The sequence below is a fragment of the Dermacentor silvarum genome, chromosome 3 (assembly GCF_013339745.2).
Source record: "Dermacentor silvarum isolate Dsil-2018 chromosome 3, BIME_Dsil_1.4, whole genome shotgun sequence".
In the NCBI taxonomy this organism is placed as follows: Eukaryota; Metazoa; Arthropoda; class Arachnida; order Ixodida; family Ixodidae; genus Dermacentor; species Dermacentor silvarum.
Genome location: NC_051156.1, coordinates 198,573,597 through 198,590,755, shown reverse-complemented (window position 1 = coordinate 198,590,755; position 17,159 = coordinate 198,573,597). Strand labels below are relative to the sequence as shown.

The window sequence follows — 17,159 nt, the reverse complement described above, 5'->3', positions numbered from 1 at the left end:
GGCACACTAACGCCGGTGCAAGTAAATTTGGGTTTCGCTTTCGTTTTCACTCTGGCCTGGCTTTGGCACTGATCTTTTTTGGCTCGCTGACAACAACAAACGAGGCAACTAACTCGAATTATTTATTAAAGGTATATTATAACGGTACTACGCAGGTGTAAAGGGTGCTGCAGCTTGTAACTTGCATTTTTGCTTTTATTGGGTGTGGCGAAGCCTCATCATCGACTGTTGCGCCGCGAAACTCGGCTTTTTTGAGGAACGGAGCGCATTGACATCATCAGCGCGATGGCGGCCTGATGTTGGGTGAGTGGTGTGTGTTATTTCTTTCATCGAGTTCTTACCGTAGTTCAGTATTCACTGAATTCCAGAGTCGGTAACAATTAAAATACGCGTTACTGCGTGTTATGTCAGCTGTTGTCCGTACATGATGAGATCATTAGCGGACGCCGGGACGTAAGAGTTGCGCCGCGGCTTGCAATGGCTTGGATGTCGCTGCTCGCCTCCGGACTACACCATGCCGCCCGACGTTTGTTTTCATAGCGTGATGAGTGTTTTGCGTTCGCCAGCGCTTGCAGTGAACAATCGCGGATTTTCGTTTACTGTGTCTCATGCAACAGTACTTAGCTGACTTGGTATGAAGACGGACAGTAACCACACGCGAACGATACAACATTTAGCGAATGAGACGACTAAACTAGGCTGGGTCTTGACCACCTACCCGTGTTTACTCGTAGTATCTCGTCTCGTCTTCTGCGGTAGCGCTTGTTTTTGTTTGTGAATGTGTAAACAGCGACACTTCTTTTGCTGTACTCTTCAAATTAATGGTGTCAACCGGCTGTGTTGGATGTCGCGCTTCTTTTTTCGACCGAAAAACGTTGCAGCGGCGTTGCCTACGCAGCGACGTGAATTTAGTTTCGACGTTGTTTCTTCATCTAAATACGCATCTTAATTTGGGGGCCTTTGGGCCCGCCTGTACGGATTATACGCCGCTGCCTTGGTCCGACCCTGTCCTGCCGTTTGCGGGACGAGAACACTCCTCCGCTCAGATCGCTCGCGAGGGATTCAGCGACTCGCGCTCTTGTCATGTCCGTAATAACAGGGTCCGTAGTCGTCGCCTTGGGTTGCTGCTAATCGGCGGCGCCCGCCTCGGGGCATTCTCGCATTCTGTGTCGGCGCTGTTTTCTTTTGCGCAACCAGTGGTGGTTGCCTGCCACTGCCAAGGTCTCTCGTCCGTACCCCTGATTGCGTGTTCCGAAAGCGAGCGCTCTGTTGTTCGCGTTGGCCATAGTAAAGGGGCAGCACCCGCTTCGCTTCACAATACGGTCAGGGGCATTCCTTGTCATTTTCCTGGGCGTTTTTCAATCCACATTTCTTCTTTTCCTTCTATCTCGCTCTGTCTCTCATTCGTGCTTACCTTACTTATTTTCCTTGATGATACTGTGTGCATCATTCTCGGCGCGTTGGGGCGTCTCTGGGTGAAGTTAAGAAGTTGCACGGAATAAGTGCCGTGCATATAACGAAAGCGAAACACGAGACGCGCGTTTGCGGATCGTAGCCGTCTGTGTGTGTGCGTGCGTGTAATAAAATCTCTCATCGCATGTGTCATTCTCCGGAGCGCGTCTGTTTTGAAGAGAAGCTTCCTTGTCAGTTTTCATTAAATGCGGGATAGTCGTGACTATTTGTGGCATTGTTTCCATTGTATGTATATACGCCGCTTCGAAGCCATTCAACCATTTCGCGGCGTATGTTAGAAATGAACATTGGGCCACATTTTAAAACCTGAATGAAGCTGAAGGCACTGAGAAGTTATCTTCTATGAATGTCTGTAAGCTTAAAAAGAAAAAAAAAATGAAAGAGAAAACTTGGTACACGTCAGGAATTTCTATTAACGAAGCTGTAAAAGAGTGATCTCGAGAGTTGCAAGTTACGCCCGATTATCTTGCGGTTGAATGTCCGTACAGCGCCAGTGTTGAGGATACCGTTTTCAACATCACCATGGGCAGGTTTGTTTAACGTCCATAGATGTGTCAGGGCATATTGTCTTTCACGCCAGTAGCAATACGCACGCTTATATATATATATATATATATATATATATATATATATATATATATACACACACACACACACACAACACACACACACACCCGCCGCGGTGGCTCAGTTAGCTAAGGCGTTGCGCTGCTGAGCACGAGGTCGCGGGATCGAATCCCGGCGGCCGTGGCCGGGATTCGATCCGTTTTTGTATTTCGCCTCCATCGAAATGCAAAAACGCCCGTGTGCTTGCGTTGTAGTGCACGTTAAAGCGGAATTAGTCAAAATTAATCCGGTCAAAATTATGAGGCACTCATAATCAGAACTGGTTTTGTCACGAAAACCCGAGAAAGAATTTTTGTTTAATCGCGCTAACTTAAGACACTTTGGCGCACCCCCTTATATAATTTTTAGTGATTATATGCAGGAGCAAATCCTCCGGATAATTATTTCGCTTTCATACACGCTAGCGTGCGCTGGCCGTTTCTGGATTCGGCAGTAATTCCGGATCCGTGTTCATAGAGCATCTCTTAACGCTAGACCAGTTTGTAAGTGTAGTGCCAGCCAATAGTGACAGCGAACACATTGTTAGCAGATGCGGCCGACCAATGAGAAACGGTTCTTGCGAACGGTAAGCTCTTTGGCGCGATAACGTTACCGCAGGCCCGGCAGCGCAAAATTCTACGCGCGTATGAAAGCAAGGTACCTGTGCATGCTTTGCTACTAAACGATGTTCGTGAAACCACGTTGATGAGAGCGTGTTTTTGTCTCATTACGACCACGCTACCGAATTGTTTCCACTCGTGATCTAGCTAGCGGTTAGAGCTAGGTGGAATGCCGGACCTATTACGCACATCGTGATGCAGCAAGCGTTCCTCTTCTTTCCGCAGCGCATAAGCTCGCTGACTCCAGTGGTCCTTGACCATCATCAGTTGGACAGATATTTACGGAGTCAACTCGCACAAAACGAACATCGGCTCGAACACACTCTCCTCGCAGGGTGGCGGCAGGTTTATTCGATGTAATAAGCGCAGCTACTGCAACGGAAACTTTACCATTCTTTATTAATCATTATATAGCTCGTGAGGCGGAAAATCCGGCGTTGGCGTGACCACACGACGGCCCAAAAAGGCTACAAACCCTCTACCTTTGGTGGGAGTCAAACGCACGACCTTTGGTGTTAAGGTAGAGCTATAGGCATTCAAGCCTACGGACTTTTGTGGAAGCCGAACCCACGACCTTGCGTCGTGCGCACCTTGTGACGATCTTCTGCTGACGTGACCGCTCGAGTCACGTGAGTCCGCCAGTGGCGCCACAGGACGTCGCCGCGATGGTGCTGACGTGGGATAACTAGGGATACCCACGTAGGGATAACTGAGTGCCCCTCGAAATACTTTTTTTTTTTCAGTAGTGAACTTTTCAGATAAGATTTCAGCGCGGGCCTGGATATACTACACTCGCGATTTCCATTTCTTTTCTTTGTGGGACACAAGAGAAAGGACAACGGCGCTTGTGTTACCCCTTTCATTAGTTCTTGTGGCCCTGCCTGCCCGCCTGTCTTTCGGCAACGTGAGTCCCAGCCAACTGGCTTGACATTCAGGCGTGTTATAAAAAGAACAACAAAGGGACGCGTAGTGCAGAGGCTCGAGCCAACGAAAGCAACCCCGGCAAGAGCTAACTGTTAGCTAACAGCTAACTGTACCGTCGCGCTACCTTATTAATGGCTAGGCGCGGCACACGGGCTTTATATTTAAGCGTGTCCCGGTCCTTCTCTTTTTATCCCTGCCTTTGCACCAAACTTTAAATAAATTGCCTGTGGCAGATAGCACAATTCTAATCCTTGAACTAAATTACTCGATGAGGCCGACATTACTTCTACCTACGAGAAATCGAAATGCGCAGTCGACTAATGAACAGTGTATCACTAATTAACATGTAAATAATTAATTCACGCACATATTGCAATTTGCGAATTGTAGCCGGCGAGTTCGCGAGGCGTATGTACTTTGAACGAATTCTCGGGGCGACACCAGTTTCGAGATATTAATTTTCAAAGTGTGCGACGAAAAGATTAGCGTTCCAGTTACTTTTGTACTTCAGTGCATAAAACAGCGTATTTTTTGTTGTTGTTGTTGTTGTTGTTGTTGTTGTTGTTGTTGTTGTTGTTTTTTGTTTATTTAACTATAAGTGGATCAAAATTGCACTTGTACAACAAGTTTGACGGCACATATCTCGAAACCGGTGTCATCCTCAGAATTCGTTCCAAGTCGACATCCTTGCAAATTCACTAGCTACAATTAGTACTCTGCAAAATGCACGCCGCGGTTGCTTAGCGTTAAAGATCCGCTGGGGGTCAAAATTAATCCGGAGTCCCCCACTATAGGGCATGCATGCCTCATAATGAAATCGTGTTTTTGGAACGTAGAACTCCAGAATTCGAATCAAACTGCAATATGTGCTGTAAATAATTAGTTAAAACTTGTGTAGTGGAATGATATTACACGTTTAATTGCTCGTGGAAGTAACGTCCGCCTCATCGAGTAAATTTAATTCAAGGGTTAGAATAGTACTATCTGCCACACAGGTGGTTTTCAAAAGTATAGTGAAGCTGAAAAAAAAAAAAAAAATCAAAGCCCCTTTTTTAAGGAAAGGTGGTTGAACGCGAAGCTTTCTCCCATGCAAACTGAATCAAAGTCCAAAGCCAACGACCACGCAACGAACCCAAAAAATGCTGAGCGATCCGATATGCGATGCATATGTGATTTGATTGCTTGTTTAGTATTCTATTTTTTGAACGTTGAAGTTGAATGGAGGCACATTTCGTTCAGTTGTATAGCCTTTATTTTAGATCATGTAGCCGTTGATTACACACTCACACTTTAGGCCGTTTCACATGGCGCGATTTTCACACAGCGACAGAGCGAATTCCGTCGCTCAGCGACCACCGCGACGTCGCAGGCTCTCCGCGACGGGATTCCAACATGTTGGAATTTCCGTCGCTGAGTCGCAGCGATCGGCGTGATGTGGGCGGAGCAACGTGACGTAACAGCAAGCGCCGTCGAAATAGGCCCTTTCCTGTTTTACCGCGTGTTGGAAGCTCAGCGGAGCTATGTCGCGCACCAGTTTCAATGATGTTTTAACAGAGCGTACCCACCAGCGCCTGAGGAGCTTCATCAACAGTTTTTGTTTTCTCCAGCTCGCAAAATTCACTTAAAAGGAGAAGCTGCATGCTATCCAGGTCGGGAGCTGACGCCGCCTTCAACGTACGGCACGTACCCTCACGATCGTCGCCGCCGTCAACGTCTTCATTGCTACAAATTGGGCCAGGCACTTGCACACTTAATAGTAGCTTCGTCTTTTGGAGAGGCAAATACTCCTCCAGGAGAAGAGTTGTGGCTTCCATCGTACCGCAACAACACAACTACAGGGTACAAAACAAAACCACCCCACCACGCCGCAGGCTTATGCGGTTTCTGCAGCATTTTCACTAGCCGCAACTGCGGACTAAGCGATCGCAGTCTCAACGCGTTTAAAGGCTGAAAAATTGTGTGCTATTCTATTTTCAAAAACATAATATGAAATTTTATTATTTGACTAGTTTCCATGCTGTTTTTATTTAACGATGCAGGCATGGATACTTTGTGAGCAGGGAGCAACCTTGGGCGTCGCTGCGACGGAAATCGCGCGGTCAAAGACGCATGTGAAAGCTGCCAGCGAAAATCGCTCTGCGACGTGCGCGACAGAACTATTTTTTTCGCCCCAATCGCGCCATGTGAAACGGCCTTTTCACGGACTGCATGCCGTTGCCGATACACGGGATGGGCCTTACGGGCACGTTCGCGTGTACGTCAGCCTCTTTGTGCACCCGCAGCCTACCCATGGTGACGGCTGGGAATGCATAGTGTGACGCGCGTAATATTACGCAATGCAGGGCCGATATTTTGTAGCGATGCGTTATGCTTTATTCTATACTAGTCTTATCATCCACCGCTCACGGCCGGCTGATCCCGTTGATAATGAGAGCGGACCGTCGCTCTAACCACTGACCAGGCGCGAAAAGGCATTAGCATCGGAAAGGCATCCCTAAAAATACCGGCCCTGATATATACAGTTCGTCTGGCTAGCGTGGCGTTGCAGTTCCCGTTGTTCTTATCGGTAGAACTGCAAATATAAACTGTAGTGTTCTACGATACGTATTTCCCGCACCGTTGTTTTATTGTGTGCGCAGATTGTTCCATTGTGTAAGTTGGCTTTCCTGCAGTGCGTTTTCGGCGCTCACGGACGAATCAGTGAGACATAGAAAGCTTCGCTTTAAAACGTCAATCTTACCGCTGGTGGGATCGTTGTAAGCCACAAAAGATGGAACGGGAAAGGACAGGATTCAAATTTCCGCGTTAGCTTCTCGTCACTTCGTAACGTTTGGACAGCCTCTGCTTGTGATTACAGTGGCTAGCTTATCGATAACCAATGTTATTGGTGGACAAGTTATGGATAAACAACATCCAAAAGTATGTAGTTTAGCATAGTTTATCGCAACACTTGATCGTAGTTTACATCCAGTGGCCCGGATAATATGTATGCTGTCTGACGTCGACCCATTCGGCCTCGCATGATTTCCAGGTAGTACCTGACGAAATGCATGGGCGTTCCAGTTAACTTTTCGAGGAAAACGCTGTTTTACGCATTGAAGCACAAAAGTTAGCTGGGACGCCAATGCATTTCGTCGTACACTTTGAAAATGAGTATCTCGAAACTGGTTCAGTTCTGAGAATTCGTTCCAAGTGGATACACCTTGGGAACTCAGCGGCTATAATTCGTAGATGGAAAGATGTGCCATAAAATAATTATTAAAAAAGTTAATTAGCGTAATTGTAATAATTATTCAATTAGGCGTTTTGATTTCTCGTGGAAGTAATGGCCGCCTCATCGAGTAGTTTAGATCAACGATTGTAATTGTGCTATCTGCCATAGAATTTTTAAAATTTTGGTGCAACTAAAATGAAACACCCTATATATATATATATATATATATATATATATATATATGTGTGTGTGTGTGTGTGTGTGTGTGTGTGGTGTGTGTGTGTGTGTGTGTGTGTGTGTGTGTGTGTGTGTGTGTGTGTGTGTGTGTGTGTGTGTGTGTGTGTGTGTGTGTGTGTGTGTGTGGAGAGGGAGACGCGCGCGCGTTTTCTGTTTCTGTTCTGCAATCCTTCTACAAGTCTTCTTTCCTTTTTGATGGTGGACCCGGACTGGGGTCTATTTTTTTTTTTAATAAAGTTGTTCTCTCTCTCTCTCCTTTTTGATAAATGTCTGAGCGAATAGACGATCAATCAAGCTCCGCTTCTGGGGCCGCAGTGTCAGTCGATCACCGTTGACTTCAGCGGCGTATACTGTCCAGAGCAGGCGCTTGCATGCAAGCTTTGTTGAAAGCTGTGTGTACACAGCTCTGTATACCCGCAACCTGTGCTCGTCAAGAATCGTGATGCCAGCACACGCGCACATAGCGATACCATGGTCGGGGATAATGTACCGATTCTATTCCATGTGCAATTCCATTTCACGTTTCGTCAGTGGTCCGTCTACGTTATCACTACCGTGGTTTGTCACCAGGATCAGCCAATCGTGAAGGTTGGATGATAAGGGAATAGAATGAAGCGAGAGGAATCGTTTGCATCTTGGGCTGTTAGGCGAACAATTTGTAAGTTTTTCTTTTCTTTTCTTTAACGTCTAATTATCATGATAATGAAGCACCGAACGAGCTGTAATATCGCGCATTTCATTGTTACAGGTAGAAAACTCCAGCGCTAGCAGCTCGAGATAGCGCCACGCAAAGGCTTCAGAAATATATACGGTGTTTCAGTGAACACTTTCAAAATTTTTTCAAGGTTGCCTGTGGCAGAGAGCCCAATTCTAGTTAATGATCTGGTCTACTTGGAGAGGCGGACATTACTTGCACAAAAATTGAAATGCATAATCGACTAATTACCAAAAGTTTACTAATTAAGTTTTTAACTAATTGCCTGATGGCCCATATTGCAATTTACAAATTGTAGCCATGGAGTTGGCAAGACGGATCCACTTAGAATTAATTCTCAGGATGACACCAGTTTCGAGATATTAATTCGCGAACTTTGCGGGGAAATGCATTGGCGTTCCAGTTAATTTTGTGCTTCATTGCATAAAGCGACGTTTTCTTAAGAACCTAACTGGAACGCCAATGCATTTCTCCGCAAAGTTCGGGAATTAATATCTCGAAACTGGTGTCATCCCGAAAAATCGTTCCAAGTGGATCCGCCTTGTGATCTCCACGGCTGCAAGTCTTAAATTGCAATATGGGCCATCAGTTAATTAGTTAAAAACTTAATTAGTGAATTTCTGGTAATTATTCGATTATGCATTTCAATTTCTTGTGCAAGTAATGTCCGCCTCTTCGAGTAGACCAGCTCATGAACTAGAATTGTGCTATCTGCCACAGGCAACCTTTAAGAATTTTTGAAAGTGTTCGCTGAAACACCCTGTATAGTGTGCGCATTGAAATGTAGTACTGTGCATTTGGTCTCTGCAGATAGAAACGCCAGCGATAACAGGCCAAGATGGGCGCCACTAAAAACGCTCGTGATACACTGCGTGTACACATTACAACTGGGATGTCTTAACTGAAAGTGCGTCTGTATTGCAGATAACGAAAAGTTGACGAAACGGGCTGACGAGTACTGAAAGCGCGGAATCCGGGTACACTGCTATCACTTTCTTTTAATGCTGGATGGCCGGTCGTGCGCGCTTGTGGCGCCCCCTCGTATAAGTGAACGGGCGCTTTCATGCCGACATTTGTCCGTTGCTGAAGTTGAACAGTGGCCTGCGAGTCTTACTGGAACACCCGAATCGGGAACGAATACGTCAGAATTTCTTCCAATTGGTATGCCTATAACGAACTCAGCGGCTTCAATTCCCAAACTACAATATGCGCCTTTGAGTAATTAGTTTAAAAAGTTGATTAGCGAAATTTTGTTAAACGTGTAGTTGATTCTTCATTGAGATTGTTCGTCCGCCTCGTCGCGTGGTCTAGATCAAGAGATAAAATTGTGTGACCTGCAACGAGAGACTCAGAAAAAACTAAAATAAAACTGCCGTCTATATAATTTTATATATATCAGGCGCTCGAATATAACGCCGGTGCTGAGCACCGATAATGATTGAGGCTCGAGCCTTAATAACATAGTATGCGATTGCCGCAGTTATCGCCAGGACAGGCCATATCACACATTCTCAACGAATAATGCGGGTAATGATAGAATCGAACGGAGGGCAAGTAACCCGTGCTTTGCGGCTGGGAGTTGTGCAGCATATATATAGTCGGGGTGACCTTGTTTTTGTTTTGGCTACATCTGCGCTCAGTTTAGCAAGTTGCTTGGGCCATCACATCTCTCCTCTTTCTTTGTCTATGTTGGGCAGCGAGCGAGTTTGTTTGCGCTGTCTTTTACATCGGTTTGCCGAGCTGGCCTGTACAGTGTATAGGTGAAGGCGAAGGCGGGTTGTTGCGTCTCACCTGGTTACGACGTTACGTACATTGAAAAAAGTGTCGAACATTTATGCGGCCGATTAATATCACGCAGCTATAGCTATCTTGCTTTATCCCGTTTAAACGTCAATTCTCTCCACTGAAAGTTTAGTTTCACTGAATTTTTTTTCCCGCTTCTTCACAGTCGTGAAAAGCGTGCTGCTGCAAAATGCGAATCAGGAAATTTACCTTATTCTGCTAAGTGTTTGTCAAGTTTACATAATGCGGACTTTAGGTGAGAACTCTTTACGGGAGCGTCAGGTATACGAGAACGTCTGTTTCGCGTCTGGCATACTTGGAAAGCACTCATCGAGACAATCGAAATGGTATGCTGGATCTAAAACATTGCGAAAAAGAATGAAAGAAGTGAATCCGGTATACGTGACGACATGCCCGCCATGGGTAACTTATAGTGGCTATTATGTTGCGCTACAGAGTTCGAGGTCGCGGTGGTGGCCTCATTTCTATGGGGGCGGAGTGCAATTACGCACGTGTATACTTAGATTTAGGTGCACACTCGTTGGAGGAACCGAGGTGGTGCTTGTGAATCCGGAGTCTTCTCCGCACTGCGGCGTGCTCCATAATAAGGCTGCGGTTTGGTTACGTAAGATTTCAGAATTCGATTCAACATGATGCCATACAGAGAGCCAACACGTGCAGTCCCAGCGGAAAAAGATTGGCGCAAGCGACTGGTGGACGGAGCGGCACATTCCATGTTCCAAAGCAGGGGTGGCTGTCAGAAAGCGTGTCGAGATTTGGCCACACCAGCCACCAGTCACTCCTGCCGCGTGTCGTTATTTTGCCACTCCGGCCGCCAGTCACTTGTGCTAATATTTTAACGCGACAGCGTTAAGGGCCCCGTGTCGCAGAAAATCCGGCGTCGTTGACGGAAATAATTGTGTCGAACCACTTCATCCCGAACCACTCCGACCGGCAGGCAGGCCCTTCGAGTGGCCCAAGGCATTAGTGAACAAAAATTGAATTTGTCCAAACAAAACAAAACAAAACAAAAAATCCCTCAGAAAAATCGTACAGTACGACTTAACCACAACCTACAGACGTGATAGCGGTGGATTGTAATTTGAATATACGGGGAAAAAAGCCTGATAAGCAGCCAGGGATTTTGAATGCTATCGGGTTCCACTCTTAAAGGCGAAGCTTACGCGTCCTCAATTTTTTTTTTTTTTCTGCTGAGACCGTACATATTAAAACACCTTACGCACATATATGGTATATTATTTAAACTGTGTTTCAAGACGCGTACGCGCGTTTGCGAGCCACTTTAAATATCAGTATTTTCATCAGTGCTCTTGCTTTTGATGTATTACCTTGGCCTATACAATATGGGATAGACGAAATACCGTAGGCAGGCTTTCCCACTCAGCTAACTTTCCCTAACCAAGATGGCAACATTCTAGCTATAGTAGCACTGTTAACCATGAGACACGTGTTTTCAAAGCTTGGACGTGGTGCGAGGGAGAGAAGGCAGCCCGCATGTTGACAACCTAACTTCGATTCTAACCCGAAGTCCGCCATCGTGGTTACGGCAAACTAAGTATGTGGAGAGGCGCATAACCCTTTATTGTGTATGCGCAGAGCCTGGAAGGGTTATTAAGCGCGAGCGCACCGATTCGCGGTTCTGTTACGCTCACTATACCTGATTCTCGCTAACTGCGTCACAGCGCCCTGTGCGGCCGGCGTGCCTCAAAAGACTCCCATATCTGCATCATTAAGGTGGTAGCCGCGGTTAGCCGAATTTTCGGATAAGAGGAACAGTTGCTCATCACCTATGAAGCAACACGTCGTACAACTTTAATCGAATGAAAGTATCTTCTTGCGCCTCGTTTTGCTTTTAACATTGCTTCGTTTCTTTTGTGTCGTGGATGTTCGGGCGCACCAGGAATAGCTGATTTTGAGTTCTGTGGGTCACTTCGATTAATACGGAACTTCTGGTAAGACCAAGTTTTCACGCCCCTTCGAGTCGTCTAGAAAAGATTCTGCTGTATTTTTGGATGTGATGTTCAAATAAGACGAACAAAAATGTATATGTCACGTCTTCGTCGTCGTTGTTTGATTTATTTGATTGATTGGTTGTTTGATTTATTTGATTGATTGGTTGGTTGGTTGGTTGTTATACTATTAATCATCTTTGCTAGCTTCGTGTTCAGCTGAGCAAATACTTATTCTTTCGCGCACTCTGGACATTGATTTTCGGTTGCTACGCCCGTTAGGCATTTTATTCACCACGGATCGACCTCAAATGCGTCGTCTTCGCTCGTTGCGCACTTCTCTCCCCCTCCCCCCTCTCTCTCTGTTTTCGCGATCCTCGTGAAACAAACGCTCCGCGTGCCGACCCGTTCTACGAAGCGTGTCTCGTCGTCGCTGTATTTACGCGACCCGCCTTGTATTGTTTCTTGCCTCACTGCGCACGACATCGATTCCTCCTCTTCTCCCCCCTCCGCGACACATTGTGGAGGCTGATTGCGCCCCTGCATGCATTGTTGGAATCATCGAAAAAGAACAGAAACACCGCACGCCGCGTACACATGTCACGCATCTCTGCGCTACGCTTTTTTTTTTTTTTTTTCGTTTCCTTTCCCTGTCGGAAAAAGACGCTCTCCAAAGTGCTGTGCCCTTGGAGCCGCAATTTCTCCGCTACCAACTGGCGAGTGCGCGAATCGTGAGGCCAATCGAATTTCAATCGAGAAAGCTGATGACACCGAATCGAATACCTAATGACTCAGCTAGGGTGTAACTCAGATTCACTGTGGGAGGAGGAAAAAAAAAAAACATTGTGCAGAAATCATTGACAATGATTGTCAGTGTTGAACTAACGAATGTATTCCTTGCCAAACGCTCCATTACCGCACCTGAACCTTCACACACATCGAAGCTCACGCGCAATATCACGTGCATATCAAAGCGTTCGGCGACGAGCACGCCCTTTGCACCGACGCCTTATATTGCAAGTCCGACCGCAAACCCCGAAAATGGGCGGAAGCTGAAAGAAAGCCATTCGTTTTAAAAGCTTTAGTTCTTAGACATAGTGTTTAGGATTTGCGGCAGGTGATGTTTGCCATGAGAACCAACTCGTGGTGCTATGGTTAGTGTCTACGGGTGTCATAGGTAGACAGTGTAGAGCATCATCCTGTCTTGGGCGTGGTTGCCACGTCTACCCGATACCAAAAGGGTTGGCCACATCATCGTCATCATCAGCACGGAAATTGACGGGTAGTGGTACACATATACGCGGATTTGTCTCTAAACATCGTCCTTCTGACTGCAGACGGCTTTGCGACTTTGCAAATTGACCATTTTCGGCGACATACCGCGTTATATGTGCAACAAGTTCGCAACGATTACGCGTGCATGCCCAGAAATGCGGGAAAAGAGGCTCGCGAGACGTCTAGAGATATCTAATCTGAAGGGGATCACAAATAAGTTCTATATATGGGCAATTCGATATATAAATTAAAAATGTTATACAAGAAGTTTCAAGGGGACTTTACTGCTGTTCGTTATACACAACAATTCGTTATATGTGGGTTTGATATATCCGGGTTCGACTTTATATATAGCGCCCTCTCTTAAATAGACGTTCGTTCTTCGTTTCGTAACTGAAATGGTACCGCAGATAAGAGAATCGAGTCTCTCTCTCGCTCTCGAAAAAAAAAAAAAAAACGCATTTTTTACTGAGGTTTGGTTTGATATTTGGAGAAGACCCATTTCGCAAAAACACCCGTGTGCTTGCGTTGTAGTGCACGTTAAAGAACACCAGGTGGTCAAAATTAATCCGGAGCCCTCCACTACGGCGTGCCTCATAATCAGAACTGGTTTTGGCACGTAAAACTCCAGAAAGAAGAAGAATGGTAACACCTTCACTGAATTTGAGTGATGTGGTAATATGACGCTTTAGGTGACTGAGCAGTTTGATTATTTCAGTGGATACTCGTTGGCAACACATGAATTATATAGTTGCTGATTCGGTGGTACCTCAATTCAACCTTTCTAACTCGTGTAAGAACAACAGATTTGGCAATTTTCTGTTTGATGATGATTCGATAAGAGCGCGTTTAAAAGAAAATGTTGAGGAAGGCACATACATGTCCTGACGCATAAAATTTACAAACGCGGTATATGTTTAATTGCTCGTCCATCATGGATCCGTAATCAATATATATATATATATATATATATATATATATATATATATATATATATATCGAATGCCGCTGTGAGTCAGGACACATTCCCGTGTGCTGCACAGAACGAAAATAACATTGCGTGACGTGCGACGAGACGAAGTCATGCGGAAGTGTCGCATGAAATGCGTGCACGTGAAGACTGCCGATATGGTCGCCCAACGAGAGGCTGCGGTTATTCAAATTAAGCGATGTATTGTTAGACTTTTACTCCGATTCATTTTCGAATTGGGGAGATAACGACGCGCGTAATTTATTTATTTTATTTATTTTTTCTCTCGCCTGAATATATCTGTGTATAGGGTGGGCTCGTTTGACGTGGGTATATATATATATATATATATAATTTGACATCTCTGGCAGTGATCGTCGTTTTCCTGCAGTGGACTTTAATATAGGCTGATGATCGGCTAATGATTTGTGCGGAAATCCGCGAGGTAGAAAGCAAGCTTCATGAAACGGAAATATTGTCATCCACCCGATAGTATATAGCGCTTATAGTTGGCTACAAAGCCTACTCGACGGTTTTCTTCGCTCTCGCGGATTTCTGCAAAACTCATTCGCCGTATTCACTTGCCCTGCGCTTCGAATTGTTGATTAAAGGGTCACTGCAACGAAATCTTAAACCGTGTAATGACCTTATAATTTTAGCCAGTGTAGATATATGGAGGCATCCGTGCGAAATTTTACGTTTGAATTTACGAGTGCATATGCACCACGAATGACTAAAGAATTTAGGCGTTTTTGATACCGAAACTGGAAAAAACAAACGCCGCCATTTCCAGTATGCACGCATCGTCTGCGTAGGTGCCTGTTTAGAGGTTGCCAATAAAAAAAGTTGTCGACACTGTAGCTTTGCCACGATTGCTTCAACAATGTGTACTACTAATTTTATTACCGATTTATTCAAAGTGAAAGTGCGTCTACCTTTTACCTATAAGAACTTGGCTCGAGCAGATGTCTTCAACATCCTTAACGTCACGGTGAGCTGGTGCCAGAATGTCAAGGACGGCAACGCCGCCAGTCCTTCGTGTTAGCATCTTTTATTGGCTTATCAAGCTTCCCTTCACTGTAAGAGTTGCTTTTTTTTTTTTTTTTGGGGGGGGGGGGGGGTGTTATGGAAGGTAATACAGCCAAACTTATTTTTCTCTTTAAGATTCCTTTGATCTAATTAACGATTATCGGACCTTCCCTTGAGTACGGTGTGTAGTATTATTTTCGGACCCCTTTTCTGTGAAAAAGCATAGAGAAATTTGACAATATAAACGTTTTGCAATCTGCTATATATTCAAAAAATTTCAGACGACACGTACATTTCACCCACGACGAGTATTGCGAACCCACTTACCGAAAGAAGAACAGGCACGTCGTCGGAATTTCTTACCTTCACTGTAATTTGGAAAACTTGTTAATACAGTCACAGGATTACGTAGTCAAATACACCGGTCGAACATCGCGCCATAAACGTAGTCATCACATCAAACCTGCATTTATGAGGACTAATTGTTCAAGTATTCGTTCTTCTCGCGAACAATTACCGAGTAACTACGACCGCTGTAGACTTGTTACTGTTTTATTTCGACTGCACATTTCTTGCACACCTTCTCCTGCTTGTATCTATTGTAGGCAGTATTGTACAAAATAACATAAAAAGTAAAGAAAAGAAGCATTTAGATAAACAAGAAACATCGAAATAACGAGCTTGCATGGCGTTGCCACTTCCCCGCCTCAAAGGAGAAGAAGCTCCGAGCATCGTAATTACGTCCACCTTATTGGTATTCCGGTGTAAAATGCAATGCGTTTACCGAGACAGGCTATAAAACTGTCCACCGACTTCTGACACGTCCGTGTCTTGCTTCATCCGTTCGACGCCTCTCGTATGTATAGTCGTGATGTTGCAACGTTTTACTGCTTGTGCAGGCGCGTCTTTGAGCGTGGTCGCGCCTCTGTGAGGACCGAAAGCTCCCATTTAATTGCGATTGTAAATTATCCATACTGCGCAGCAGGTGCACGTATCTCACGTAGTTTTCAACGTTTGCACGCCAATTGCATTCGGGCACGTCGCTGATTTCCAACTGCTCTTGCGTAGTAACGTATATCTCCACCCATTCATCCAGGCACGCGTAACCATAGGGGGTGGGTTATGGGGGGTCCTGACACCCCCGAAATTATCGCTGCGGCGACTATGTTGCTCAGTACAGCTTACATATATAGTATATGTCATTATATGTACATGTCAATATATGTATTATATGTTTATGCTAGATCATATGTCAGCGATATATGCCTGATTCACACGCGAAACTAAGTGAATAAAAATATTTCGAGATGACCACCGTTGTCCCCCGCAAAGCCCCTCCCGGAAATAATTCCTGGGTACGGCCCTGTATTTTTTGATACAGCAGTTTAGCAAAACTCGGCCTGGAGGCGGTCGTGTTACGGAGCACGATGTCCCGACTGAACGGTACACTTCGAAAGTCGCCAAATCGTCGCGTCAACCGTGGCATGCAGGCGTGGCAAGCATCGCAAAATGTTGACGCTTGTATACAAATCCCCGTCATTGTTTTTATTTTTTTCATAGGGGGGTGCCGACTGCCGCGGGTTTATGAATTTTTATGAGTGGTGTATTTCGAGGTTTGAGTCGATGAACGAGGCAGGGCCATAAAGAACACCGCTTACTGACGACCGAAATTTGTTGCGTTCGTGCAGGAATCCATGTAAGGTAACGACAACAGCAAATAAGCAAATTCATGTTAGGTAACGACAGCAAGCAAGCAAGCAAACATGCATGTATGCATGATTACATATACAGTATACGTGCGTACGTACCTACGTACGTACCTACGTGCATACTCGAATTGCACGATACAATTCACTTCTTAGTCAATGCATGTTGCTCTGCGTCCCCTCTACTCGTCCTTGCCTCAAATTATGCTGGCAAAACCGGTCGCTATGCATCGCGCCGAGAAGCCCAGATTCAAAGCCTGTTAACGCATGCAGAAGCTGCGTTGCACAGGCTGCCGGGAATCTTGACAACAACCCCTACCCCCGACTCTTCATTGCGATACCGTTCTAAGCATACGTATGCTTGGCGTGTAGTACTCGGCGCCTGGCTTCTGCCTCCTCATATAAGGCTCTTCCTGGAAAGATGCGCGCTCGGCACGGTCTGCAGGGGCGGCTTGCGTAATACACCGGAGTGCGGAAGAGATAACAGGGCTGAGGGGCGCTTCCTTCATTTAGAATCGCTTTAAAAAATGAAATAAATAAATAAACTGGCCTTCTCCTCGTTTCTGATCCTTTGGCAGTCTCTCTGCTTGAGCATCGCGTGACCAACCTTTTGCGCTGCATGCATGCGTTGGCCAATC

At 45.5% G+C, this 17,159-nt stretch overlaps 1 protein-coding gene across 1 annotated transcript in view; it reads left to right on the top strand.

Annotated features, from left to right (window-relative positions):
- Positions 1–207: 207 nt before the first annotated feature.
- LOC119446445 (phosphatidylserine decarboxylase proenzyme, mitochondrial-like) overlaps positions 208–17,159 on the top strand; it is a 50,757-nt gene continuing 33,805 nt past the window's right edge. The window contains exon 1 of the mRNA XM_037710876.2: positions 208–303. The gene's annotated coding sequence lies outside the window, so the exon portion shown is untranslated. The remainder of the gene's footprint in view (positions 304–17,159) is intronic.